Source organism: Rhinatrema bivittatum, chromosome 15 (assembly GCF_901001135.1).
Source record: "Rhinatrema bivittatum chromosome 15, aRhiBiv1.1, whole genome shotgun sequence".
Taxonomy (NCBI): domain Eukaryota; kingdom Metazoa; phylum Chordata; class Amphibia; order Gymnophiona; family Rhinatrematidae; genus Rhinatrema; species Rhinatrema bivittatum.
In genome coordinates this window covers 39,086,059-39,114,021 of record NC_042629.1, presented here as the reverse complement: position 1 = coordinate 39,114,021, position 27,963 = coordinate 39,086,059, and the positions used below count along the sequence as shown (strand labels likewise).

The window sequence follows — 27,963 nt, the reverse complement described above, 5'->3', positions numbered from 1 at the left end:
TGTTCAGCGAACAGATCCAACGGACGGTGGCTGAATTAAAAGACCATCATGAGACCCTTAAACAGCTCTCTTTGATGCCTTCCAACTTCTCCTCAAAGCAGCCCTTTAGAAAGGACTCTAAGAAGTCATTCTACCATCCATGAAAGTCCTACCTGCCACCAGCCAGATCCCGTGCTACGAGACCTTATCAAAAACCTCAGTCTCGCCAAACCCGAAAACAAAAACCATAACCAGCTCCCCAGCCGGGGCCTGCTTCAGGTTTTTGACTTCCACTTGGAGAGCAGCAGCCAGATTCCTCTGTCGCACATACCAGTGGGAGGTCGACTGTGCCACTTCCACAACATGTGGCATTCAATCACATCCAACCAGTTGGTATTGGCAATCAATGCTCAGGGTTACCATCTGAACTTTCTCACCCTGCCACCGGACTCCCCACCTCTGCAGGCATAGAGAACGTCAGACCACTCCATTCTTCTGGATCAAGAGGTCTCCCTCCTTCTCCAGTCAAGAGCAATAGAACCCGTTCCACACTCTCAGCAAGGCCTAGGGTTCTATTCCCGGTACTTTCTAATCCCCAAAAACTCGGGGGACGTCAGTCCTATTCTAGATCTACGGGCCCTCAACAAGTACCTCCAGCGAGAAAAGTTCAAGATGGTCACCTTGGGCTCGCTTCCTCCTCTTCTTCAAAGAGGAGACTGGCTCTGCTCTCTGGACCTCCAGAATGCATACACTCATATTGCGATAAGTCCAGCTCATCGAAAATACCTGAGATTCCTAGTAGGCCTCAAGCACTATCAATACCGAGTGCTTCCATTCGGCCTAGCATTGGCTCCACGAGTCTTTACAAAATGCCTCATAGTCGTCGCAGCATTCCTCAGGACACAAGGTGTTCACGACTACCCCTATCTGGACGACTGGTTAATCAGGGCTTCCACTCAGCAAGCTGCTCTGTCGTCCCTCAGTCTAACCTTATACACTCTAATTTCGTTAGGGTTTCTCGTCAATTACGACAAATCCTACTTAGTCCCATCTCAAACTTTGTCGTTCATTGGGGCAGACTTGGACACCTTACAGGCAAAGGCTTTCCTGCTTCGACAACGAGCACTGACTCTCGTGTCTCTTGCTCACCAACTGCAGTCTCAACACGCTGCGACTGCACGCCAATTTCTCGTCCTGCTTGGACACATGGCGTCCTCAGGCCATGTCACACCAATGGCCCACTTGGCCATGAGGCTCATGCACTGGACTCTAACGTCTCAAAGGACACAAGCTGTTCACCCTCTGTTGACCATTGTCCACGTCACTGACTCACTCCGTCTTTCCCTCGCCTGGTGAAAAAATCAGACCAATCTCCTCCAGGGATTGCCCTTCCAGGTTCCAAATCCTCAAATCATTCTCACCACCGACGCTTCCAACCTCGTGTGGGGAGCCCACGTAGCCAATCTGCAGACACAAGGCTCTTGGTCTCCAGAGGAAGCCAAACACCAAATAAATTTCCTGGAACTTCGAGCAATAAGATATGCTCTCAGAACCTTTCAGGATCGCCTGTCAAATCAGGTAATCCTAATTCAGACGGACAACCAGGTGGCCATGTGGTACATCAACAAGCAGGGAGGCACAGGCTCCTTCCTTCTGTGTCAGGAAGCTGTGCATATTTGAGCGGAAGCCCTCTCCCATTCGATGTACCTCAGGGCCACCTACTCGCTGGGAGTGGACAATGTGCTGGCAGACAAGCTGAGTTGCGTCTTTCAACCGCACGAGTGGTCTCTCAACCCCTCGGTAGCGAACTTCATCTTCCAACAATGGGGATATCCCCAGATAGACCTGTTTGCGTCCCCTCAGAACCACAAAGTGGAAAACTACTGCTCCCTCATTCGCAACGAACACTCTCAGCCCAGAGATGCATTCTCCCTCTCATGGGCAACTGGTCTGGTTTATGCATTCCCTCCACTTCCTCTTCTCTCGAAGACTCTCGTGAAGTTACGTCAGGACAAGGGAACCATGATCCTGATAGCACCTCACTGGCCACGCCAAGTGTGGTTTCCAATTCTTCAGGATCTCTCTATCCGCAAGCACATTCCCTTGAGAAAGGACCCGCTTCTGATCACTCAAAATGACGGGTGCCTATACCATCCCAATCTTCAAGCCTTGTCCCTGATGGCATGGATGTTGAAAGGTTAATCCTTCAACCATTTAACCTTTCAGATCCAGTTTCCCGCGTTTGATTGCTTCACGAAAGCCTTCCATGAGAAAATCTTACTCTTACAAATGGAAAAAGTTCACATCATGGTGCTCTTCTCAGACCCTTGACCCCTTTTCCTGTCCAATCCCGAAGTTTCTGGACTATCTTTGGCATTTGTCAGAATCAGGTCTAAAGACCTCTTCCATCAGAATGCATGTCAGTGCGGTAGCTGCCTTCCATAAAGGTATTGGGGATGTCCCTTTATCAGTACAACCCCTTGTAACACGCTTTTTAAAAGGCTTGCTCCACATCAAGCCTCTATTACGTCCTCCGGCCCCTTCATGGGACCTTAATCTGGTTCTCGGTCTACTCATGAAACCACCTTTCGAGCCTCCTCACTCTTGTGAACTTCGATATCTCACAAGGAAAATGATTTTCCTTTTGGCTATCACTTCAGCTCGCAGAGTTAGTGAATTACAGGCTCTAATCACCTATCCGCCTTATACTAAACTTCTGCAGGACTGGGCAGTACTCTACACTCACCCTAAATTCTTACCTAAGGTAGTCTCGGATTTTCATTTAAACCAATCCATCATACTAGCTACCTTTTTTCCCAGGCCCCATGCCAACCCAGGAGGAGAACAGGCTCTGCATACCCTTTACTGTAAACGGGCTCTAGCGTTTTACCTAGACCGTACAGCTGCCCACAGGGAAAGCACTCAATTGTTCGTCTCTTTCTACCCTAACAAGTTGGGAAAGCCTGTGGGTAAGCAGACTCCCTCCTCCTGGTTGGCGGACTGCATATCTTTTTGCTATTAGCAAACGGGCATTCCATTTCAAGACCGTGTTAAAGCACACTCTGTGAGGGCCATGGTGACTTCAGTAGCACATCTTCAATCGGTGCCGCTTCCTGACATTTGCAGGGCTGCAACCTGGAGTTCTCTCCATACCTTTGCAGCCCACTATTGCATGGACAAAGCTGGAAGACAAGATTCCATCTTCGGCCAATCTGTCCTTCGCAACTTATTTATAACGTGACGTACCTACACCCTTCTGCCTGCCCGTTAGGGTTCAGGATGCCCTCTCCCAAATTCTACCCCAGTAGTTGTGCCTGTTGCACACCTTTGGGTACATTTGGTGCAAATTCGGACCTCGTCAACTCGTTACTCACCCATACCATCCTGCTTGTCCTGTGAGAAAGCAAATGTTGCTTACCTGTAACAGGTGTTCTCACAGGACAGCAGGATATTAGTCCTCACGAAACCCGCCCGCCGCCCCGCGGTATAGAGTTCGTAATAGTTTATTGTTTTATTTTTCGGCACTGCCTGCAGCTTTCAAATAAGACTGAAGGGGGACCCCTGCTGGCTGCAGGGTTCGTGGCATGCTGGGCATGCCCAGTAGGGGCCAGTCAAAGTTCTGGAAACTTTGACAGAAGTTTTCCGTGATTGGGCTCCATCCTGTGATGTCTTCCATATGTGAGGACTAACATCCTGCTGTCCTGTGAGAACACCTGTTACAGGTAAGCAACATTTGCTTTTCTGTTTTTTAGTTCCCTTGAAGCAGCCTTGTATAAGGCGAAACTTGGGCCCTAGTTGGGACAGATGGATGATGGGATTATCATCATTTGTAGTTTTTGGGCTTGAAATAGCGATGTTTTTAGTTGATATTTGGGTTTGATTGCTTCAAATTATTCAGCCCCTTTCTGCCGAGAGTAACATCTGTAGAAGCTCCTATGATTGAGTACATTTTATGTTAAGACATTTTTTATGCTTTGTTATATATGGTCTGATTTTTTTTGTTTGTATGTTTGATGTGTGAGGAAATGCTTCATGTATATTTGTATGTATTTTATGAGTGGGATTTATGAATGAAATATAAAGTTTGTATTTGAAAAATAACATTTTGAGAAATTAAATACAGGATATATGTTAAGCTTTATTTTAATTGTTTTACATGATATGATATGTGATATTTGATACTTTGTGTATGAAAATGTGAATAAAAAATATTTTTAATCAAATTAAGAACATTGAAATGAATTAATATATTGAAATTGACTATGCACTTGCCCCTGGTTTTTCACGATAGAAAGATGTATAGACATTGAATTAAATAGGAATACAGCATAGCACATTTGGTGACTTATTGATAGAAGAGGGAAAATATATCTGGAGAAACCCAGAAATGAACACTTTGAAGAAAACCAAAATAAAGACAAAAATCTAGATTGAATAAAACTTCTAGAAGTTTTATTCAATATTAGACCTACAGGGGAAATAAAGCATCCCTGGAAACAAGGTCTTAAGTATATTAGCTGAGTCTGTGAAGAGGTAAAAAAAAAAATCTTAAATGCAAAAAGTAATATGATGTTTGGGAAGTATCTTGGTTCTAATACCAACTCAGAACATTGTCACACGAGCTTGTCAAAACACAGAACTCTATAACTGGCTCTGTGTTTTTTCTCTTTCTTTGCTGTGATTTTTTTCATGTTATATAAATAGAGTGCAATATATTCTTCTGCTTCTCATCACAACAAAAGTATTACTGGTATGCAAACATTTTTTTAATGCTATTTACTTATTTTGTCCATTAAGCAACAGCTCATAGATAAAATGCTAATATAAAGTGCTTTCCTTGTATTTGCTGTACATTACAAAGCTGAATATAGCTGGGTATCAAACACTCTCTGATTGGATGAATAGCACAGTATGGGTCATAGTATAATTTAGTGTAGTGTAACATATGTATGTCACAAAAATTTAGTCATGCACCATGGGTTTATTTTAAAGGTGGACACATTTCTTTCTTTAACCCTTTTGGTGTTGGTAGATATTCAGGCTTATCAAACAGTTGACATTGTTGCTAAGAGACCATTTATGCTGACATCAGCAAAGTCCCACTGTCATGCAGACTTTGATAACATTTGCAGAGGAGTAGGGATGGTTTGGGAGCCACAGCATCAGGTTTGGGAGGGGATACTAATCCTGTGGTACATTTATAGCTCCCTGCCCCCCTCGGGCAGAATCCCTCTCTCCAATATTGATTGGGCAACAAATGGAATGAGAATAGCACATTAGGACATGTTCTCCTCTTCTGTTGTTTGGACTTGACTGCTATTCTGAATGCGCAGCTGTATGGTGTCCTTTGTGCTTCAAAACAGGAGTCTGGCCTAAGGAGGCCATGGACAAAGGTCATACCACTCTTCTTGCCCGATTGATCAGTGGGAGTAAGGGAGGTAGAAGAGAATGGGGAGGAAATTGTGTGAAAGGTGCTGGGTGTGGTATATGAAAGAAGATCTGGCTGCCTGAAGGACACAAATGTGGCCCCTCAAATGTGGCCCCAGAGAATAAATTTGCCTATCTCTGGTTTAGCACCATTTAGTATAGTCAATATGGATGTTTTAGTTCTGCACCAGTTTTGTTGCAATCTAAATGTGTTGGTTCTGTGCTAGTTTTGTACAGCATGGCTAATGTCATGTGGCTGCCATGTTCACTTTAAGATATGAAAATGTTTGCTTCTCTGTCACCTTCTCATCACTTACCTTCACCACCATTGTAATGTAATCTGTGATTCACATGTATATTTAGGCAACATCATCTGCTTCAACAGCTCATTTATTTAGATCAGAAGAAGGGAGTGTAGGCCCTAAAATCTAGTTGCAATTTTTTTATGTGATTTTATTTTATTTTTGTTTTTCTTTATTTCTACATACGGCATAGCAAAATAACTATCTTCAAATGGGCATTGGTGCTTCATTGGCTAACTTTGAATAATGCTTCATGAGAGCTACTGCAACATTAAAGAACATAAAACACTTTGGCTGCATGCTAGCAAAAGCAGAACAGCAGGTCAGTTTCGGAGTGTAACAGCAAAATGAAAAAGAAGCATAGGAGTATTTATCTCGTAAAAATTGAGCTATTCCGTCCAACACCAAAAGTGGAAATAACACTTGACTGTTCAGCATAGAGATGATTGGCCAAAGGGGGACGAGGGAGACAGGGGCTGTTCTATAATGAGGTAGACTAAGGTAGCAAAATATTTGTGTGACAGAAAGTGCCCTCCTAAATGCCTGGAGGCTGCCTCACCTTGTCACCAAATACATATTTAACTACATGTTGGTGGGGTTCCCAACCCCCACCAATGATCAAAAAAGGAGGTTGAACTGGGGGAGTTCAACTGAGATGACAGGAAAGGAGAATTTGTACACTGCTGGAGAAGCCCAACCCACCAGTGGCAGAAGAAAGAGAAGTGGCTGTGTCCGCTGGCAGCGGAATCCAACCCACTGGCAGCAGAAAGAGAAAAGCATGCCCTTTGGGCAGCCAGCAGAGTCCCACCCGCCAGTGGCAGAAAGATAAAAAGGCATTGTGGGCAGCTGGCGAAGCTCAACCTGCTGCAAATCAATAATGAAGAGGTCTTTGCCAGTGGTCAAAGAAGAAAAAGGTCAGCAGCTGCTTGCAGCCCAAAAAAAGAGGAGCAAACGCTTGTGTGAGTGTGTGTGTGTTTGTGAGAGAGCATATGCATGGGTTTGAATGAGGAGAAAGCATGTGCATATGGGTGAGAGAAAATGTTTGTGTGTGTGTGTGACATTGGGGTGCGTGTGTGAGAGAATGTGAGAGCATTTGTGTGCGTGTGTGAGAACATTGTATGCTTGTGTGCGCTTGTATGAGAGCATGTGTGTGCGTGTGTAAGTGTGTGTGTATGAGAGAGAGCATGAAAATGTGTGTTTGTGAGGAGAACTTTCATCCACCCTGCCTGTTTACCACTCCCCTGCAATAATCCATGGAAATCTCAGGGTGACTAGAAATCAAAAGTTCCCGGGTATGGGAAGCAAGGAATTTTATTATCCTTATTAGTTTATTTATTGGGTGGTTGCTATTTTGAAATATTATTGATGTTTGGGAAATTGTATTATTTGTATGAATTTTTAATTATTAGCTGTTCTATTCATCAGCTGTTTTGAAATATTCTTTTTATTATGTTTTTACTATTAAGATTTATGTTGTTGCGGCGGTTACTACCCCAAACCAAATGTGCCTGATACTTCTTTCGATGCATATCCAGCATGGCTCTCTGCTTCAACAGCATGGGAGAAGAAAAAACTGATACTTCAAGCATATCCAGCATAGCTCCCTGCTTCAACGGCAGGGGAGAAGAAAAACAACCAATAAGGGCTGTATAACATAGTCTGGGTAAAACAAATAAGCATGGGTGTAGCTTGCTTATTGCGGCGGTTACTACCCCTACTACCCCTAACTAATCAAGCTAGATATTTCACTTGGATGCAGCTCCATCACTGCTCTCTACATTAATGGTGGGGGTGGAAGGGAAATAGAACCAAGAGCTAAGAGAAACAGATAAGTATGAGAGAAAAAATGTGTGAAGCTTGCTGGGCAGACTGGATGGGCCGTTTGGTCTTCTTCTGCCGTCATTTCTATGTTTCTATGTTTCTATGATTTTATTGTTTTGAAGAATGGCATTTCTATGTTTCCATTATTGCTCTGCATACAGTCTGGCTTTTTGAGGTTTCCAGTTAATTTCTATTTATGGTCTCTCTATTCTGTATTTGGTAAGGGTCTGTCTGTGTTCTGCATGTGTGACTGAGGTGAGATCTGATGCCATGTAGTTAGTGTAGGGACCTACAGCAGCTTGTTTTCTTAATAGGTGGTGTATTGGTGTTTAGGGTCTGGTGTAATTTTTACAGCATTTCCTTTTCATAGTTAGGATTTTTATTATTTCAGGACTGGCAGTCCTATTTTAATATGGGAGGTTTACAAATTTTGTAATTGTTTTGTTCTGGGCTTACTGAGAGCAAAGCCCACACCCAATTTGCATTACTGTAGGCACAATGCATTCCAAGTGTATGTTTTGCAGGGTTGTGATATTTTGGTATTTTTACCTCAGGCAACTGTACTCTCATTGTCCTTTTTCATGTAAAATTGATTATTATAAATGCAGAATTTTTTATTCTGTGTGATGAGAATGAGGAGCATGGACATAAGACTGCAAAGCTCGCCTAGTGTGCCGAATGCCCTTGTACCAACCCTAAGAGATTGTGCCACACAAAGACCTACCATTCACCCACTTCTCTAGCGGAAATGCTGGGAGAAAAATGGGAGGCAAATCTTAGGGTCCCTGGGAGTATATCAGGATTGCCAGCTTCCTAGAAACATTACCACTGATATTTTGCCACTCCTCTGGGAACTCTGACACCTGTTTTTCCTCTTCTGCAGCATTTGAAATTACTGAAAGGGCCAGACTATAAAGAGACCCCCTTGCCCATCTTGATGATTTGACCTGTACTGTGCCTTGAAGGAGAGGGGAGGGGGGGACACCATCTCATCCCTTGCCTCAGGCACCAGATTGCCTTGAGCTGCCCTTGGAGAGAAGGGACACTGATCACAAGTCGTATAGCTTGAACAAAGTGAGTGAGGGACAACAGTGAATTTAAAAGGTAGGAGGTGGAATATGTGAGAAGAGCTCATTTTTATAGTAAAATTGAGAATATTAGCATTATGATAATAGATTAACATAAATAAGGAATATATGAGGATTAAAAGGCAGAAAAAATAGTGTGTGAGTATGAGGTATATAGTGAAAAAAGAAAGTGAGGTGCCAGAACATGCAAATCAGTCAGAAAGTGGAAATATGTACTTGGCAAATGGCTGTACTACTTTTGGGTTGCTAAAGGAAATGTTAACATAGAAGAAATAGTAAGGGACAATGGATAAACTTGTATAGAGAAGATCATGAACAGAATTAGACAGAGAAAAAATCAGAAGTAGAGAAAAAGCTACAGAGTTCAGAGAATAAATAAAAAAAAAAAAGAGAAACTACAGCAGAGCAATTGAAATCTGATGCAAATATACATTGGGTAGGACAGGAGCCGAGTATTAGCAAAAATGGAAGGATTTCTTGAAAAAAAGACTACAGTACAAATATAAATAGAAGCACAACTGGGAGATGAAAAGTGATGAGATGATGGCAAGCTAACAAATAAGACAGCCAGTTAACACTCCAAGTATTTTGTAAAGATGTTTATTTTAGCAGTGACTTCTTGAATTCAAATGTTGATTTATATTGATTCTTAGATCACTGTATGATAATTAACATCCTGAAATTCTTTTAAGTATTTTGACTTATGTTCTTATGACTTTCAAAAATGTGGTATGTTTCCAGATTTGGACTTTAGTTTTGGAAGGGAGGGAAAGCTTGAAACGTGTATGACAAAGTGACAGAATGAGTAAATGTGTTGATTTAAATGTGTATTTGTATATTGAGAGTGTGAGCGACTCTAGAACCTAAGTCGTGAATGAATTCATTACTGAATAACTGTTGTATAGGATGTATTTTATCAGGTTTAGCTTGCTGTACAAATACCCAGTCACTATAGGCTCCTCTTACCAAACTTATTTTACATTGAACAAAATTGGAAAAAAAATGATTGCAGTGATGGGAGCAGAAAACTTTGACGGGGATTAAGTACATCACAGAAAGAGACATGCTCAATAAATAATTAATCTAAAAAAAGGCTCACTTCCTCAAAATCTTAGTGAACTAACAAAAAAGCATGTAATATCTTTGAGGATTATTGCTAAAAAGCATTCATTATAATTTTATGTTTCTTAACAAACTCTCAGGGGAAGGTATCAGATAGAAGTGCTCACAGTCTCATAGGCTCTTGCCCTGTACAGGGCTACAACCCTTCTCATGTAATGGCACTATTAGATCGCGTCATCTACCATTTCCCCATGAGAATGAACAATTTTTTTATTTTTTAATATGTCACCCGATAAAATTTATTCTTAAAAAATTATCACCCTTCTATTAAGTGAAATCCTTCTATTAAGTGAAATTGTATATTAAATTACTTATCTTTTCATGTGCTTAACTGCTAATTTTACCAATATTTTTTATGCGCTCGCTTGCTTGTTGTCAGCTGTCTTCCCGCCCCTTTTCATGTGCTTAACTGCTAATTTTACCAATACTTTTTATGCGCTCGCTTGCTTGTTGTCAGCTGTCTTCTCGCCCGACATTGACAATGTTTCGGCGCAACAAATGCGCCTGCTTCAGGGGCTTACTGCTCAATACCTAAAGAAACATTTTTATTAGTATACTGTTTTTAATACATTTATATCACATTTTAATTAACTATACTCTCAATGGTACTCACTATTCAGCTTGGCGCTTTCTCACCCGATCCTTCACAGCGTTCAAATATGGCGCCTAGACGCCTTCACTATCTCAGTACCGGAAATGTATGTTCTTTTTATTTCCTGTCATGGATTGTTAAATGGTAGATGACGCGATCTAATAGTGCCATTACATGAGAAGGGTTGTAGCCCTGTACAGGGCAAGAGCCTATGAGACTGTGAGCACTTCTATCTGATACCTTCCCCTGAGAGTTTAAGAAACATAAAATTATAATGAATGCTTTTTAGCAATAATCCTCAAAGATATTACATGCTTTTTTGTTAGTTCACTAGGATTTTGAGGAAGTGAGCCGTTGTTTTAGAATAATTACATTGGATTCGGAGGAATAAAAGATTTTTTGGCCGGTAGTAAGAAAAAGATGGCTACTCAATGGGAAGACACATTCAGTTTCTCGCAAATACATTTACAAGAAATTTTATCTGCACCATCAGTGTTTATGCCTGGAAATCAGGGAGAAAGTTGGGAAAATCTGGTCCGTTTAAATAAACGGATGGTAAGAACAAATTTACATTATGGTACACTAATTGAATACTGTAGAGTTCAGCGAATCCCTAGGGGTTTGCGTATAATGAAGGAACCTAAATTATATGTAGAATTTGAAGATTTTCTGGTTAAATGGAATCAGATCCTTAACAAATGTTCTCTCGACCTAATGCTTTTGGTCATAGAGAGAGCTAAGATGTTAATGGAAACTCTACAGACAGAACATGATCAGCTGTTGGAAAAAATCAAAATTTAGATAATTTTGAGGTAAAATTGAAAGAGTTTCAAGATACTATAAACGAATTTACGGAAGAGGTTAAGCAAGGTAAAACCAGCAAATTTGTTAGGGATGAACAAGATTATAAGAAGGGTTCAATATATTATTGGATGAATCCACAACTTAAGAGAACTTATAATCAGAGAAAAACATTTGAATCCAGTTCTGAAGAATCATCAGGGGATGAACTTAATCGTGGTCAAAAGATTTCTAACATTAGTGGCCCTATGACTACCCCTTTTCCAGAGGCAAGACAGGATCGCAAAGTCAGATTTCAACAGCACACTCAAGATCCTCCTACGGGACAGAGACAGCAAAAAAGATGGACACGATCACAAGGGAAGAGCAAATCGGAGAACCAACAGAGATTAGAGAATCCACAGTGATTAATTTGTCCTCACGTTCCCTAACACGTACACAGGTTCAGGTGTTGGAAAGAGGGTTAACGTATGTACCAACGGTGCAGTATGATCATTTTGAAACCAGTAAATTTTTTCAAAAATTTTTAAGGAATTTACGGTTAAGATTATTCTTTGATAGAAGACCACTAGGGGAGGAGAGAGATAAATCGGTGGTATTTCCAAAGTCTACCTGGTGTCCTCCAGGCAATATTGATCCGGTCATACATACCTTCGCAAAATTGGTACAAAAAGACATTGATAAAATTCAGAAAGATTCCAGATTAAGATTCTTTAATTTAAGTACGCAAGAAAATAAGGCACTACAAGAAATAAGAGAAGATCTGATGTTGGTGGTAAAAAGTGCGGACAAAGGAGGAGCGGTGGTAATAATGAACCAAGATTCATATAGGACAGAGGCATTAAGACAATTAGCAGATCAGCAATTCTATAAGCAGTTAGATGCCAATCCCACACTGCAATTGAAAGAACATATAGATAATCTTTTGGAAGATGCTTTAGCACAAGGATGGATTACTGCAAGAGAATTCCGGTTTTTAAAAGTTGAACACCCTAGGGTGCCAACTTTTTACCATCTTCCAAAAATCCATAAGAATTTAGAGAATCCTCCGGGACGGCCCATCATTTCATCACGAGGTTCATTGCTTGAACCGCTTTCTCAATATGTGGACACATTTTTACGTCCTTTGATACCTTCTTTGCCATCGTATGTTCGTGATTCCGGAGAATTAATACAATTTTTGGAAACTTTGAATATTCCTTTTGAAGAAGTATCTCTAGCCACAATTGACATCGTGTCCCTTTACACGAATGTACCCCAAGAAGGGGCTTTGCAAGTCATTCATTCACAATTAATAACACAATCCTCTAAGATTCATCCACCAGTTACTTTTATAGTTGAGCTAGCAGGATTGGCTTTGAAAAAAAAAATTTTTGTTTTTGATAATGTTTATTATCAACAGGTGGGAGGCACGGCGATGGGTGCTACGATGGCCCCTAGTGTCGCGAGTCTCTATGTAGGACACTTTGAATCACAGTGGCTATCAGTTTCTCCATATCAAAATAATATTTTGGTATGGCGCCGATTTATCGATGACATCTTCATAGTGTGGAGAGGCACCGAGGTTCTATTTAAAGAGTTTATTCAATGGTTAAATGCTCGCGAACAGGCTTTACAGTTCACTTACATTTTTCATCAAAGCTCGGTCTCTTTTCTGGACATAAACATCTCAATAAAGGCACAAAAGTTTTTCTTTACGATCTACCAAAAGCCTACAGATCGTAACACGTTGTTGGAATATTCAAGTTGTCATCCACTTTCATTGAAAAATAGTATTCCTTTTAGCAAATTTTTAAGGCTAAGGAAATTATGTTCAACAATAGGAGAATATAAATTAAAAGCGAAGGAGATGAGCCAGAGATTTTTAGACCGGGGCTATCCTTTAAAAGTTGTAAAGCAAGCCTGTAAAAGAGCACGTTGGAATCATAGAGAAAATTTATTACAACCACTGTTACGAGCGCGCGCGGGCGCGGTCGTCTCGGGCGGGTGGTGAGCCCTTGGGCCACGGCAGGACCCCAGGAGGAGCCCAAGGCCACACCGTGGGAGGTGAGCTGAGCAGGCATGGTGAGCCAGGCAAGCAGGAACAGAAGCAGGGAGTCCGACCCTCAGCCGGACCTGCATGCCCATGGTAGCCAACACGGGGAAGTTGACTAATGAACGGTCCTCCGACTGTTCCCGGCCCTTTCGGACCTGCCGCAGGGAACGGCAATGGGCAGCAGGCCGGACAGAGGCGAGGGCAGACAGAGTCCTTAAACAGAAGACATCAGACGGGGGCTGAAGCAGACACTGTAGACAAGGCTGGACAGAAACATGGCACTGTCCATCAGGGCGCCCTACTCAGCCCACCCGTGGGACTGAGTCGCGGACCACCCTGTCCCAGACGCGCCCTACACAGCCCAGGAAGGCTGGTCGCGGACCATGCTGAGAAGGAGGGTGCAGGGAAACTCCAGGCGAACAGGAACTCCGATGCTGGGATACTCACATCCGAAGTCCTTACGGCTGGCAGGCAGGGAAGCTCCAGAGCCCGGGGGACGAATCCCTCCTGTTGGCCACTCCAGGGCCCAACAGGACAGAAGGCTCAGGAGCCAGACAGGACGTAGGTCAGAACAAGCGGAACTGGATCAGGATCAGGCAGCTTCAGGATCAGACATCAGGAAACACGTCTAGGCAGACATCAGGAAACACATCAAGGCAGACATCAGGAAACACATCAAGGCAGACATCAGGAAACATGGAGGACCTGGACCGGCAAGGTTACAGACAACTGTAATGCACAATCCGAAGGCCCGGTGCAAGTGAACAGACAGTCCTTAAATACTGGAGGTAGAAGGCAACTCCCTGGGAGGAGCTTGCCAGGACCGCCCACTGCTGGTCCTATAAGTCAGGTGGAGAGCTGCGGACCAGCCCCTAGGGAAGGGCGTCGCCCAACAGGAAGTCCAAACACTGAGGCTGCAAGCCACAGGCATGCCTCAGGAGCAGCTAGGCCTTTCAGGCCCTGGAGCAAGTCCTGGATGATGCGCAGGCGAGGCCCTGGCTTCAGAGCGGCCTCCAGAGGAAGGTAAGAGACCTCCTGCAGCGCAGCAGCAGGGGGGATCGCAACAACCACAACAAAAAAGAAGTTCACAACGTCTGACTTGTGTTTTACCATACTCTTTGGGGGCGAATGAAGTGGCGCGCAGCATCAGACGCCACTGGAATGTCCTACAAGTACATACAGTTTTTGAATCACGACCATTAATAGCTTTTCAAAGAGGAACAAATATAAAGGATCAAGTAGTAAGATCACATTTTAAGAGTTCCTTAAAACATGCAGTAAATCATGAGGGACACTCTGCATGTGGGTCGTTTATGATGTGCCCATTAGCTCATTCTAACTTTAATATACCCCTAGAAAAACTTAAAAGGTTTAAACCTATAAAAAAAATCTACTTGCAACTCTAGTTTTGTAGTGTATACTATATGGTGCCCTTGTGGCTTATTATACATAGGCAAAACAACAAGACAGTTGAAAACTCGTTTAATAGAACACAAAAGTGCACTCAAACGTAATAAATTAGAAGCCCCATTGGTACAACACTGTTTAGAACAATCCCATGATTTTCTGAGTTTAAAATGTACGGTGTTAGAGGTAATGGAGCAGGACGAAAGAGGAGGTGATTTAAATCTACGTCTATTACAATGTGAGCAAAAGTGGATCTTTAAATTGAATACGGTAGCCCCAGCTGGGCTGAACAAGGAAGTTGATTGGTCAGTGTTTTTGTAAAAATTAGCTGATAGGTGCTTTAACAATCCATGACAGGAAATAAAAAGAACATACATTTCCGGTACTGAGATAGTGAAGGCGTCTAGGCGCCATATTTGAACGCAGTGAAGGATCGGGTGAGAAAGCGCCAAGCTGAATAGTGAGTACCATTGAGAGTATAGTTAATTAAAATGTGATATAAATGTATTAAAAACAGTATACTAATAAAAATGTTTCTTTAGGTATTGAGCAGTAAGCCCCTGAAGCAGGCGCATTTGTTGCGCCGAAACATTGTCAATGTCGGGCGGGAAGACAGCTGACAACAAGCAAGCGAGCGCATAAAAAGTATTGGTAAAATTAGCAGTTAAGCACATGAAAAGGGGCGGGAAGACAGCTGACAACAAGCAAGCGAGCGCATAAAAAGTATTGGTAAAATTAGCAGTTAAGCACATGAAAAGGGGCGGGAAGACAGCTGACAACAAGCAAGCGAGCGCATAAAAAGTATTGGTAAAATTAGCAGTTAAGCACATGAAAAGATAAGTAATTTAATATACAATTTCACTTAATAGAAGGATTTCACTTAATAGAAGGGTGATAATGTTTTAAGAATAAATTTTATCGGGTGACATATTAAAAAATAAAAAAATTGTTCATTCTCATGGGGAAATGGTAGATGACGCGATCTAATAGTGCCATTACATGAGAAGGGTTGTAGCCCTGTACAGGGCAAGAGCCTATGAGACTGTGAGCACTTCTATCTGATACCTTCCCCTGAGAGTTTGTTAAGAAACATAAAATTATAATGAATGCTTTTTAGCAATAATCCTCAAAGATATTACATGCTTTTTTGTTAGTACAATAAATAATTAAGCCATGTTTTAAGACATGCTATTTGATATGTCCCTTAGTAATCAAAAGTACTGAAACTACAAACTTGACATTGTGTCAATCAATAAATGAACCTGTAGAATTCTAATCCTGCTGATGTACCTTTTGCTTACATGAATCTTTGCATTAAGTACGTTATTAAACAGAATACCAGTCCAAGACTAAAATTGCGATTAGCAGTTTGCACATTCATACTGAGATCAGCACAACTTTATTGCTGCAAAGTCTTATTTCCAATTTACATCTCTAAGAGGTGCGACCTACCTTATATTTGTGCTTCTGCTGCTTGCTGTTTTGCCGCTTGCAATTGGCTTTTTCTTCTGCTATGTGGTAGACTACATTAACTTGTGTTAAACACATTTGTAAAATTTGTAATTATGATTTAAAAAAAAATAATTTTGGGTATTGTTGCCTGCACGTGCAAAGTTTTATCATGAGTTTTTGCTTATCACATTTCTTGATTGAGAATCATTGGTGCCTTGACGTATTTGTCAACTTTTTTCTGATTTTATGAGTTATTTAAGCATTTTTGGAAACTGTTTTTGCATTATACTCTGATTTTAGAATGAAAGAAATTAAACCATGGAATGCTAGTAATAGAATGTGCATGAGAGATCTGAAATGAATTGCCTTTTTTATGGTAATCCTTAATCTATATAATCTTTCCTTCTAAAAAGGAGCACTGATTGGTGAGCAGCGTGACCTAGTTCCTGCTTAAGAACACAAAGCTATATAATCTGAGTAGCCAAGACTAAATCCATGCAATATATTCATTGTAACCTTGATCAGTAGCTTTTTGGAGCTGTTTCTCCTTTTCACTAGTGAAAAAGAAATCAGAAAATAGCTCCAATGAGAAAACTGCCAAGAATATGAACATTTTGTTAGGTTTGTTGCCCTGTTTTGAATGGAGGGAATTAAAATAAAATCACACTTTTTGGTTTATATAAACTGCACTTCCAGTACTGCCTCCTTCACCTCTGTGCTCCTTCCATTTAGGCATCTGTCTTCTTACTTTTTCTTTTCTCTCGCATAGTCTTGTAAAGTGTATTTGATTTACATTTTGAGTTCCTCATGGGATGTAAAGCACTTAGAGATCCTGCTTATATGAAAAGCACTGTGTTTAGCAAAATTCCTTTGATGTAATGGTGATCTTTATTATATAACCAAGAAGTGCTTTATATCTGAGAGAACTTCTTGATGCTCCACAGTACTTTCCTCCCTTGCATGATGATAAATTTGGAATTAGAATCATGATTGGTGAATTAAGAGTGACCACTGTCAAAGAAAATAAAACCCGCAACTTTAGAACTAGAGGCATGGAGAATAGCAACATACAAAATCAAATAAATAAGTAAGTGTTCATAGCCTTTTATGTACTCTATTGATTGTGGTCCATTGAACTTTTTCTTTTGGGTTATATCTGTAGAGTTTCAGGGGCGTCATGTTAAACCTCGTGAGAAAAAAATGATTATGTAGAACAGGGGGTTCAAACTGGTCCTCGGGCCCACCCCCCCAAATAGTTTGGTTTTCAAGCTATCCCTAATGAATATGCATGAGAAATATTTGCATGCATAGGAAGTACTGCATGCACATTTCATGTATATTCATTAGAGCCTGAAAACATGATTGACCTGGGGGGGGGGGGGGGGGAGCCTCTAGAACTGGTTTGAGCACCCTAGATCTAGAACAAATACATTTGCCTTTTGTAAATTTTTTAAAACAAATTAATTAATAAAAATATAATCCTATCGAAAAATCAGCAAAAATCAACTCTGCGTTGATCATAGATCAGTTAGAAAGCCCAATTGAACAAAGTTTCATATTTCTTGGTTGTAGCTAACTCTGCCATTCTGAGGGGGCTTCTTGGTCAACAAGCAATTCGAGATTAGAACTAATGCACTATTAACACTACATACTTGTACTGCATTTGGGCAATGAAAAGCAGGGATTTTCTGATAGATTTGACTATTCAAACCTTTTTTCTTATTTTTCTTGCAATAATGCTTTCTTTTCTAGGAAATAAACATGCCAGCAGTCATGTGCAGGGACATATTTGGGGGTGGGTTGACTGCCCAGGTCCCTGCTTTCTTGGCAACCCTACTCCCTACAATTGGCTGCAGATCTTTTGAAAAGACATTATTACAAATATTATATCAGTTCCTAGCACAGTAACACACCTCTTACTGGGAAAATGAACCAAGCAGGATATCTATACAGGGTGCTATTCAGAAACTATAGGCTAACAGAATACCTCATCTTACACAGAACATAGACAGACCCTCATCAATTATAGAATAAGGGACTATAGAATACAAATAGAAATATGTAGAAAAAAATGAACTAGAAACTCCAAGGAACCAGACTACATGCAGCGCAACACTAGGAAAAGAGAAACAGAAATGCATTTTCTCCTGTATTGTGCAAATTACAAAAATAGCAGATATGGCCGCACATTTCCAAAACTGACATTCAAATCACTAAACCAAAATTAAAAAGCTTTTTAATTGTACCTTTTTTGTTGGGACATTATGGGACATAATAACCCCACCTCCCACGACAACAACCAGTGGCTTGGAAGCCCCAGTATAATCTCTCCTATCCAGTATTTACTAACCCTACTACCAGGGCCTTCAGGGGATGGAAAACTAGATGTCTGCCTCACCTTAGGGACGCCAAACATTTGTAGCTGGTTGAAGTTGTAAGAAAGTGGCATTTTAACACTCTGTTTAGCTAATTTCCCCAAAGAATATTAAGATTCATGATCCAGCTTTTACTCAATAGGGCAAAATGAAATTGAAACTATCCAACTTATTTGGGGGTCATCAAAATTAAACCTCTAAGGGGGCCCCAAATGATTCTTACCCAGGGCATGAACAGTCCTGAAACTACTACTACCCTGGTACTCTTGCTCTGCCATTTTACCTTCTAATGTAACATGTTATCTTACATTCAAGTACTGTCCTTGTCTCCACTACCTCCACTACCTTTTCTATAAAGAAATATTTCCTCAGATTCTCCAGAGTCTACTTCCCTTCACCATCATCCCATGACCCTTTCTGTTGAAAGAGGCCCCTATCTTGTGCATTGATAATTTGGAAGTATTTAAATGTCTTTATCATATCTACCCTGTCCTCCCTTATCCTTGTTTGTCCTCATATGCTTTACAACAAAGACCACTGACTATTTTAGTAGTCATCCTGTGGACCTACTCCATCTAGTTGATATCCTTTTGAAGATGTGGTCTCCAGAATTCTATACAGTATTCCAAATGAGGTTTCACTAGGGACCTATAAAGAGGCAATATCACCTCCTTTTTTCTGCTAATCATTCCTCTTCCTATGTACTCAAGAATCTTTCTGGCCTTTGCCATAGCTTTATCCACTTTTGTTTGGCCACTTTGAGATAATCAGATAGGATCACATTCATATGCTGCTCTTGTTTCATGCATAGAAGAATTTCACCCTCGTTTAGTGTACCACTCCCTTAGGTTTTTGCATCCCAAATGCATGACTCTGCATTTTTTAGCATTAAATTTTAGCTGCCAGAATCTAGACCATTGCTCAAGCTTCACTAGATCCCACCTCGTGTTTTGCACACATTCCTAGTTATCTGCGCTTGTGCAGATCTTATTCCTGTGTCTCATTTCTTTTCTGGTTTTTTTTTTACTTTTTGTTTCTTTTTATCCTACCTCATAATAGTTACCACAATATTTCCTTCTCTTCCTCTCCCATGTACATCTCTCTTCCACACATACATAATTCCCCAGCTCCATTTTTGCACACACTTCACTTCCCTCCTTTTCACATTCACCTCACTCCCCTCCTAGCAAACACCCCATCCCTTTTCAACTCTTTCTACTTTCCTTCTCCTTCCCCATAAATATGCCTCTTTCCTTCTCTTACCTTTCTTCTCCGCTGTTACTCCTTCCTTCCCTCCCTCATCTCTCTTCCATCCTTTCTTTCTCCTGTCTCCCTCTCCTTTTCTTCCACTCCTCTATTGATTATATCTCTTTTTTCTCTTTTATTCATTCCTCCCTTCTTTTCATCCTTTCTCCTAGGACAAGCAGGATGGTAGTCCTCACACATGGGTGACATCATCTGATGGAGCCCGGCACAGAAAACTTCCCTCGGTAACCATCCCTCCCCGGAAGTTTTCAGGGCAGGAGGGCTCCGGGGATCGGTCAGTGTCGGTCTCCTCGAAAACCCGGACTTCTGGATCATCTTTCTCATCCTCGGCGCCAGGGAAAGACCGGGCCAAGCACCATGGGAGATCCCGCAAACATTGTCACCGGTCCCCGTCTGTGCATGGGTCCGGGCATGTGAGGACCATGGTGCTTGTCACCCTGCCACCTAACCGGCCTCGACACAAGGAGGCCCCATCCTTCCTCGATCTCCGTGGTCCAGGGCTGTCCTTACTGGTTCTGGTGCTGGACATCGATCCTCCCCTTTCAGCCTGCCCTGAGGCGTTCGAGGCAGAGCTGGAATGTTGGGTGCGCCTGGCAATGGATTGTGCTCTGTGTGATCGGGAGCTGTTGCCCCCCTCACAGATACCGGTGCCCTTGCCGACGCCTTTGAGGCTGGCACCCGCACCAATGCTGACTGCCATGACTGGGCTGGAGCTGTTGCTGGATTGCCTCGACGTCCTCCTCGGTGTTCTCCCAATGCATTTGATGCTGTCACCTTGCGATCCCTCAATGTCCCGCCAGGCACCAAAATGCAAAGTGTCCAAGTTTAGTCCTCCTAGGGAATTCCTCAGGAGACGAGGACCCACTGTGCTCTCTGCACTTCGAGGTCCCTTAGTACCATGGCTGGCGCTCCCCGGGCCAGGGCCCAGCCCTTTGGGACCCGTGGTCCTACCGAGCCTCCCGGTGCCTGTGCCCAGGGATATACCCAGGGTTCCATGACCCTCCTCTCCAGGTGGTCTCGAAGAGCCTGAGGGCCCTTATGACCCCTAGGGTCAGGATACTTCGGTTGCTTCGTCGATGGACTCTGATGACCTTCCGTCAGATCCTTCCCCTTCGGAGGAATGCTGGCATTCTCCACCGGAGGACTTGACCTTCGCTGGGTTCATCCATGTGATGGCTGAGGCTTTTCCCTTCCAGCTCATGATGGAAGAGGGTGCCCTCCATAAAATGCTTGAGATCCTTCAATTTGTCAATGCCCTGAAGGAGTTCGTGGTGGTGCCAGTGCATGAGATCTTCTGGGAACTGTTCCTTTGGCTCTGGGAACATCCCCTCTCCGTCACTCTGGTTAACAGGAAAGCCGATGGGGTGTACCTCATGCAACAAGGTGTGGGCTTCGAAAAGCGCCAGCTTCCCCACCTGTCGGTGGTGATTGAGTTGGTGCTCAAGAAGGCGAAATGATCAAAAACCCACACATCAGCCCCTCTGGGTAAGGACAACCAAGAATGGGATGCCATGGGTAGGAGGGTGTATCAGGGCTCCATGTTGGTGGCCCATATTACCACCTATGCATGACTCAGTAAACCCACAACCTCTGGAAGCAAGTCCAGGAGGTAGCGTAAGGCCTGGTGCAGCAGCCTCAGGAAGCCCTTATGGCGTTTGTCCAGCAGGGCCTTAAATGTGGTAAGCACGAGATGTGTGCTACCTACGACATCTTAAAGACAGCGGGATGTGTAGTGGCGGCGTGTATTTCTGTATGCTGTTTGGCCTGGCTTCGGGCCTCAGACCTTTGCCCTGAGGTACAGGACCGGCTGGCTGACTTTCCTTGCACTGGTGATAAGGTCAAGGAGGCAGTCATGCCAACTGAAGGACTATCATGAGACTCTTCAGCACTTGTCCACTGGCGCCTCATCCTCCGCTTCTTCCAAAAGGTCATCCCGGACAAGGCTAAGGAGGCCTTTCTATAGCACAGGAAAGTATTTTCCACAGGCCCCCACTTCAGATCCCAGCAAGTGAGCACCAGGGCTAGGTCCCGACAACAGCAGGGCCCATACTCACAACCAGCTCCCCAGGCCAGCCCCGCTAAAGGGTTTTGACTGGCAGCGAAGGGGCATGTGTCAGTTGCCTCTCCCGGTGCCCTGGGGACCCGCCGGTAAAGGACCGGCTCTGCTTTTTCATGGGCCGCTGGCTGGCCTTGATGTCGGATTGGTGGGTCCTGTCCATTGTCCGGCGTGCCTACGGACTGAATCTCATGGAGACTCCACCAGATTTTCCCCCAAGTCCGCAATGGGGTCCAGTCTTATACCCAGAATTACTTCAAGAGGAGCTCTTGGCCCTTCTAAGAGCCAGAGCAGTGGAACCTGTTCCTCAGGAGCAGCAGGGTCCAGGAGTTTTACTTCTCTACTTCCTGATTCCAAAGAAAACATGGCCTTGAACAGATTCCTAAAAAAAGGAAAAGTTCAAGATAGTATCCTTAGGCACCATAATTCTCCTGTTGAATCAGGGGGACTGGCTCTGCTCCCTTGACCTAAAGGATGCATTCGCCCACATCGCGATCCTCCCCAGTCACATGAGGCACCTTTACTTTGTGGTTGGGCGCCAGCATTTTCAGTACCGCGTGCTTCCATTCGGCCTTGCCTTTGCACCATGAGTTTTTACAAAATGCCTAGCCATGGTGGGGGCTTAGCTGCGCCAGCTAGTGGTCCAGGTGTTTCCATATCTGGATGACTGGCTGGTCCAGAGTAGTACACAAGCTGGGTCGCTGCAGGTGCTTCGCAGTACCATTCAGGTCCTGGAGCACCGGGGTTTTTAATCAACTACCCGAAGTCAAATCTCCGCCCATTGTCATGGCTGGCTTTCAGCGGGGCCAAGTTGGATGTAACATAGGCAAAGACCTTCCTGCCATCCGACAGGGTACATGCCCTGGCTGCTCTGGTGGGGAGATTCAGCAGAGCCGGCTAGTTTCGGTGTGGCATATGTTGCAGTTTCTAGGACACATTTATTTGTTTATTTGTGTGATTTTATATACTGAAGTTTGGAGCAAGTCTTCACTCCGGTTTACAGATAAAACAACTTATTACTTATCACAGTAGACGTATAACAGAAAGTTTACATTGTTAACCATCAATATTGTTATCGTTTAACTTTACTGGCAGCAAATGCCAGGAGTATTCGAACATTTAACTATAACAAGGTTATAAGTATAACATCTATTAACAAATATAACATCTTTAGTTTTGCTAACAGTGCAAATATTTTCTTAGATTATTTCAATCTGGTATATCTTTGAGATGGGGTGTCAGTACATGTATATAAAGGGGGTGGTTTGAGGGGAGGTCTGAGGGGGGGGGGAAGGCTTTCTGTATCAGATGCATGAGGAGTTTGTGGTGGATGTTAACCAATGCCATCTTTGTAGGCTTGCTGAAATAGCCATGTTTTAAGATGTTTTTTGAAGAGCTTTGTGTCGTTTTGCAACCTTAAGTGGTCTGGAAGTGAGTTCCAAAGGCAGAGACCGGCTATTGATGTTGCTCTTTCTCTGACTGTAGCAAGGTTAGCAGTTGTGACTGGGATGGTAAGCAGAGCTTTGTTCGCAGATCTTGTGTTACGTTGAGGTTTGTGTATTTGTATTTATCTCACTCTGGGCCTCCTTGACTTGGCGGACATCTCCCCTCAACCTGGAGTGGGTTGTTCCCTTCCGAGCACCCTCACCCCAGGTTGTGCTTACCATGGATGCGTCCCACTTAGGGTAGGGAGCCTATGTCGATGGCCTTTGCACTCGGGGCTTCTGGACCACGCAGAGGCGCAGTTTCAGATAAACCTCTTGGAACTTAGGGTGATCCGGTACAGTCCTGTGGGCTTTCCGGGATTGCTTGGCCAACAAGGTCATCCTCATTCGAATGGACAGCCAGGTATCTCAACAAGCAGGGAGGTACCAGATCCTTCCTCCTTTGTCAGAAAGCGGTACAAATTTGGAACTGGGTGCTGGCGCAGGGGGATGTTTTTCCGGGCCGTGTACTTGGCGGGCACAGGGAACACCCTAGTGCAGTGGTTCCTGACCCTGTCCTGGGGGCTCACCAGCCAGTCTGGTTTTCAGGATATCCACAATGAACATGCATGAGAGAAAATGTGCAGGCTATGGAGGCAGTGCATGCAAATCTTCTCTCATGCATATTCATTGTGGATATCCTGAAAACCCGACTGGCTGGTGGGCCCCCAGGACAGGGTTGGGGACTACAACCCTAGTGGACCGGCTGAGTTGCACCTTCCGGCCCCAAACATGGTCCCTGAAACAGGAGGTAGCGGACTGGATCTACTGTGTCTGGGAGACTCCGGACGTGGACCTGTTCATGTCCCCCAGCAATGGGAAGATTCCCCGGTATTGTTCTCTGTCCAGGTCGGACAGTGAGCCACAATGGACGACTTTGCCATCCCATATGCCTATCTGCCTCTTCCATTAGTGACAGAGACTATCCTGAAGCTTCGCCAGGACCGAGAGTCCATGATCCTTATTGCCCTGCATTGGCAGAGACAGGTCTGGTTCCTGTTTCTGTGGGGACTGTCTAGATGGAACCCGATCCATTTGGGGACGGCCATGGACCTCCTCTCCCAGGATCAGGGCAGGCTGCACCATCCCAACCTCCATCCGTCTCTCACGGTATGGATGTTGAAAGGTTGATCCTGCAGCCCCTGGACCTTTTGGAGGACATAGCCCGGATCCTGGTGGCTTCAAGAAAACAGTCCACTAGGAAGTCTTATGCCATAAAATGGAAGAGGTTCTCCGTCTAGTGTGAGCAGAAGGGCCTTGACCCATTCTCTTGCCCTGTCCGACAATTCTTGGACTCCCTGCTGCACCTTTTGGAGGCAGGGCTTAAGACCAACTCCGGTTGCACCTGAGTGCCATAGGAGCTTACCACTAGGAGGTGGATGGTTTACCCATATTGTGCAGCCTATCATGGGGCGTTTCATGCTGCCTCCTCCCCTTCAGGCCCCAGCAGTTTCTTGGGACCTGAACGTGGTGCTGGCTCAGCTGATGAAGCCACTTTTTGAGCCACTGTGCTCGAGTGCTCTCAAGCATTTGAAATGGAAAGTTGTCATCTTGATAGAGGTCATGTCAGCGAGCAGGATCAGTGAGTTGCACGCCTTGGTGACTTATCCACCCTACACGAGATTCTTCCACGACAGGGTGGTTCTGAGTACACACCCTAAGTTCCTACCGAAGGTGGTCACAGATTTCCATCTGAACCAATCTGTAGTCTTACCTACCTTCTTCCCCCAGCCTCATGCCAGCCCGGAAGAGAGGGCGCTGCACACGCTGGATTGTAAGAGGGTCTTGGCCTTCCACTGGAGCGTAAGGTGGGGCCACAGGCTGTCCACCCAGCTGTTTGTCTCATTTGACTCCAACAGACTGGGTAGGGCTGTTACTAAGCAGACTCTTTCCACCTAGCTAACGAACTGTATCTCCTGCTGCTGCGACCAGTGGTTCTGCAGCTGGAGGGTCACGCCACAGTGCAATCTGTATGGGCCGTGGGGGGCATCTGTGGTCCATCTGTGCATTTCCAATGGGAGAGATCTGCAGGGCTGTGACATGGAGTTCTTGCCACACTTTCACTGCACGCTATTGTTTGGACAGGGATGGCCAATGAGATAGATTCGGCCAATCTGTCCTGAGAAACCTCTTTCAGCTGTGAACCCAACTCGTCCAACTGTGGGCCCCTGTTCTTAGTTCAGGCTGTCCCCGCTGTTACCAACAGCACCTCTGTTGTGCCCATTGGCACCTGGTTTGGTGTCTTTTGTTTCGGGTCTAGCCTATAGCTAGGGATTCACCTATGTGTGAGGACTACCATCCTGTTTGTCCTAGGAGAAAGCACAGAGGCTTACCTGTAACAGGTGTTCTCCTAGGACAGCAGGATGTTAGTTCTCCTGGTTTATTCTTTTATTTTCTCGTATCTACGTACACAGCTGGAGAGAGGCCCTACGTGGATGCAGGGATAGTGGCATGCTGGGCATGCTCAATGTGCCAGCCAAAGTTTCTAGAAACTTTGACAGAAGTTTTCCGTGCCGGGCTCCATCCAATGATGTCATCCATGTGTAAGGACTAACATCCTGCTGTTAATTGAGTAATTAATTTGATTTATTTTCAAGCCAGAATTTTTCTAGCTATTGACTAATTTTTGTATATTTTAATTTATTTTAATTTGATTGTTCTTTTAAAATTTTATTTTAATTAATGTAAACCTTTTTGACAAAAATTTATTTTTTATAAAGCGGTATATAAATACTTTTAAATAAATAAATAAATAAATAAACACCTGTTACTGGTAAGTAACTGCGCTTTCCCTTCCCCCCTCTATTTCTGCTTTCTTTTCTGCCATCCCTTTCCCTCTCTCATTTTTTTTTGTCCTCTGCAATTCCCTTCTTTTCCTACCTCATCTCTTTCTCTCCTAGCCTTCCTGTCTCCTAGAGCTTTCCTGAACAGGAATAGCAGCGTGGGTGCTGAGTTTCTAAACAGTTTTAGCACTGCCTGTCCCTGCAACCTGTGGCCCCCCCCCCCCCCCCCCCCCCCATTTGCACTTTCTGTTTAAAAGAGGCAGGCCTCAGGGACAGCTATTAAGAGACACTGCTTTTGCTGCTCCAGGCAGGACCATCATTGAAGGAGTGGGGTGGGTTTGGGAGGTGCAAATCAAGACAACTTCCTGGATCCCGCACTGCCACGTTAATCCCAGCCACAGCATTTTCTATGTACCTGCAGATGTTTGGGGATCGGTGGGACAATGAGAGCAAGCAGGTGAAAAGGGGCTGGCACATAATACTCATATATGCCTCTTGAAAAAAAAAAAAGCCCTGGTTTGCTCCTGTTTTGAGCCAGCATAAATGTAATACTGTAGTGCCCTTCATCATTTGTCCTAAAAATAAGGTAGAACTGAAAAAAACAAAAACTGTGTGCTCTAATTAATCATATAACTTGTACAGGAAATGAGCTTATGCATCTTTCACAGAAAATGTTTAGCTTGTAATCAAAACTTAGGCTTAATTCATTCAAATTTGTTTTTGGCCTATTGTGGGCAATATTAATGTTTTGCCAAATAGTAACTGTCAGAATGGGAGGTATTGATGAGGATTATTTAGCATAAGAAGAAAATATTAATCATTGTCTAAATAAGATATTTGAGAGGCACAAGAAAAGTATCCATTATCAGATATGGTCAACATGGCCTAAGCCATAAGCGCCACTGCTGGAAGGGCACTGTGGTCACTGCTGGATGTACAAGCAATAATTATTCATGATAGGGTCAGCGATGCAGGAGGTGAATGTGCTCTTGGACATGGCCCTGCCATCCCTGATGCTCACTTCTTTACCCACCCCTTTCCCTTCCCCTGGTTAGTACAAAGAGTGACTAGCAATCTTCATGCCACTGGCCAGTTCTCTGCAGCATGCTTTCTGGTACCACGAGCAAGTGAAAAATTTGTGGTAGTGGTAGCAGCACAGATATTAGTATTGGCCAATATTTCAATAGATCATGCTGGCTAATATATGGATGTAGTTTGGGATGGGGATGTCTGTGCCACCCCAAACAAGAGTTGTGCCAGTACCATGGACTGGAAGAGGCAGTTGCCCAGAAGATTCAGACAAAATAGAGATGGGCATGGGGTGCACATGTTCTCGGAGATGGAAGGATTGAAAGGGGAGGGGGGGGGAGTGGTTTTGGAATGGGGTGGGGGAGAGAGGCTGCTAGAATCTGGCCTAGGGGGAGAGCATGTTTTGAAAGGGAGAGAGGACTGGGAGTAGAGGGGGAGGTTGCAGAAGGATAGAGGGGAGCTACCGGGGTTGACAGGAGATGGAAAGAGAAGAGTACTGGGTCAGGCCTGCGGATGGGGGAGAGTGTGTGTAAGAGTACGTGTGTGGGGGAGAGGAGTGGTGGTATGTACAGGATGAGAGTATAATTTTTCTTTTGGTCATAGATTCTAAACTGTTTGGCCACAGCTCTGCCCATTGTATAGGCCCTCTCAGATATAGCCACAGGGGTAATTTCAGGCTGAGGTACTACCTCAATTACACAATTCTCATTACTATTTATGGGCGTGAATTTGACATCATTTAAAACGTTTTTTTTTGTTTGTGAATACTTGGAAAGATAGCTGTAATAAAGAATTTTCATTTACCTGATCTAACACTCTTCCTCCCCCCAAAAATCTACAGCCTTCTGTTTTTAATCATTGTCTAAAGTTTCCCCTGCAAAAGTTGATTTTAAAAGGATAGTGCCATTTTTCCTACTGCGGATGGCAGCGCTCACCTTTAAAAA

General features: G+C 43.7%; 1 protein-coding gene across 12 annotated transcripts in view; it reads left to right on the top strand.

Moving 5' to 3' along the window:
- ZBTB20 (zinc finger and BTB domain containing 20) overlaps positions 1-27,963 on the top strand; it is a 1,517,062-nt gene that overhangs the window by 467,289 nt on the left and 1,021,810 nt on the right. The gene's annotated exons all lie outside the window — the stretch shown is intronic.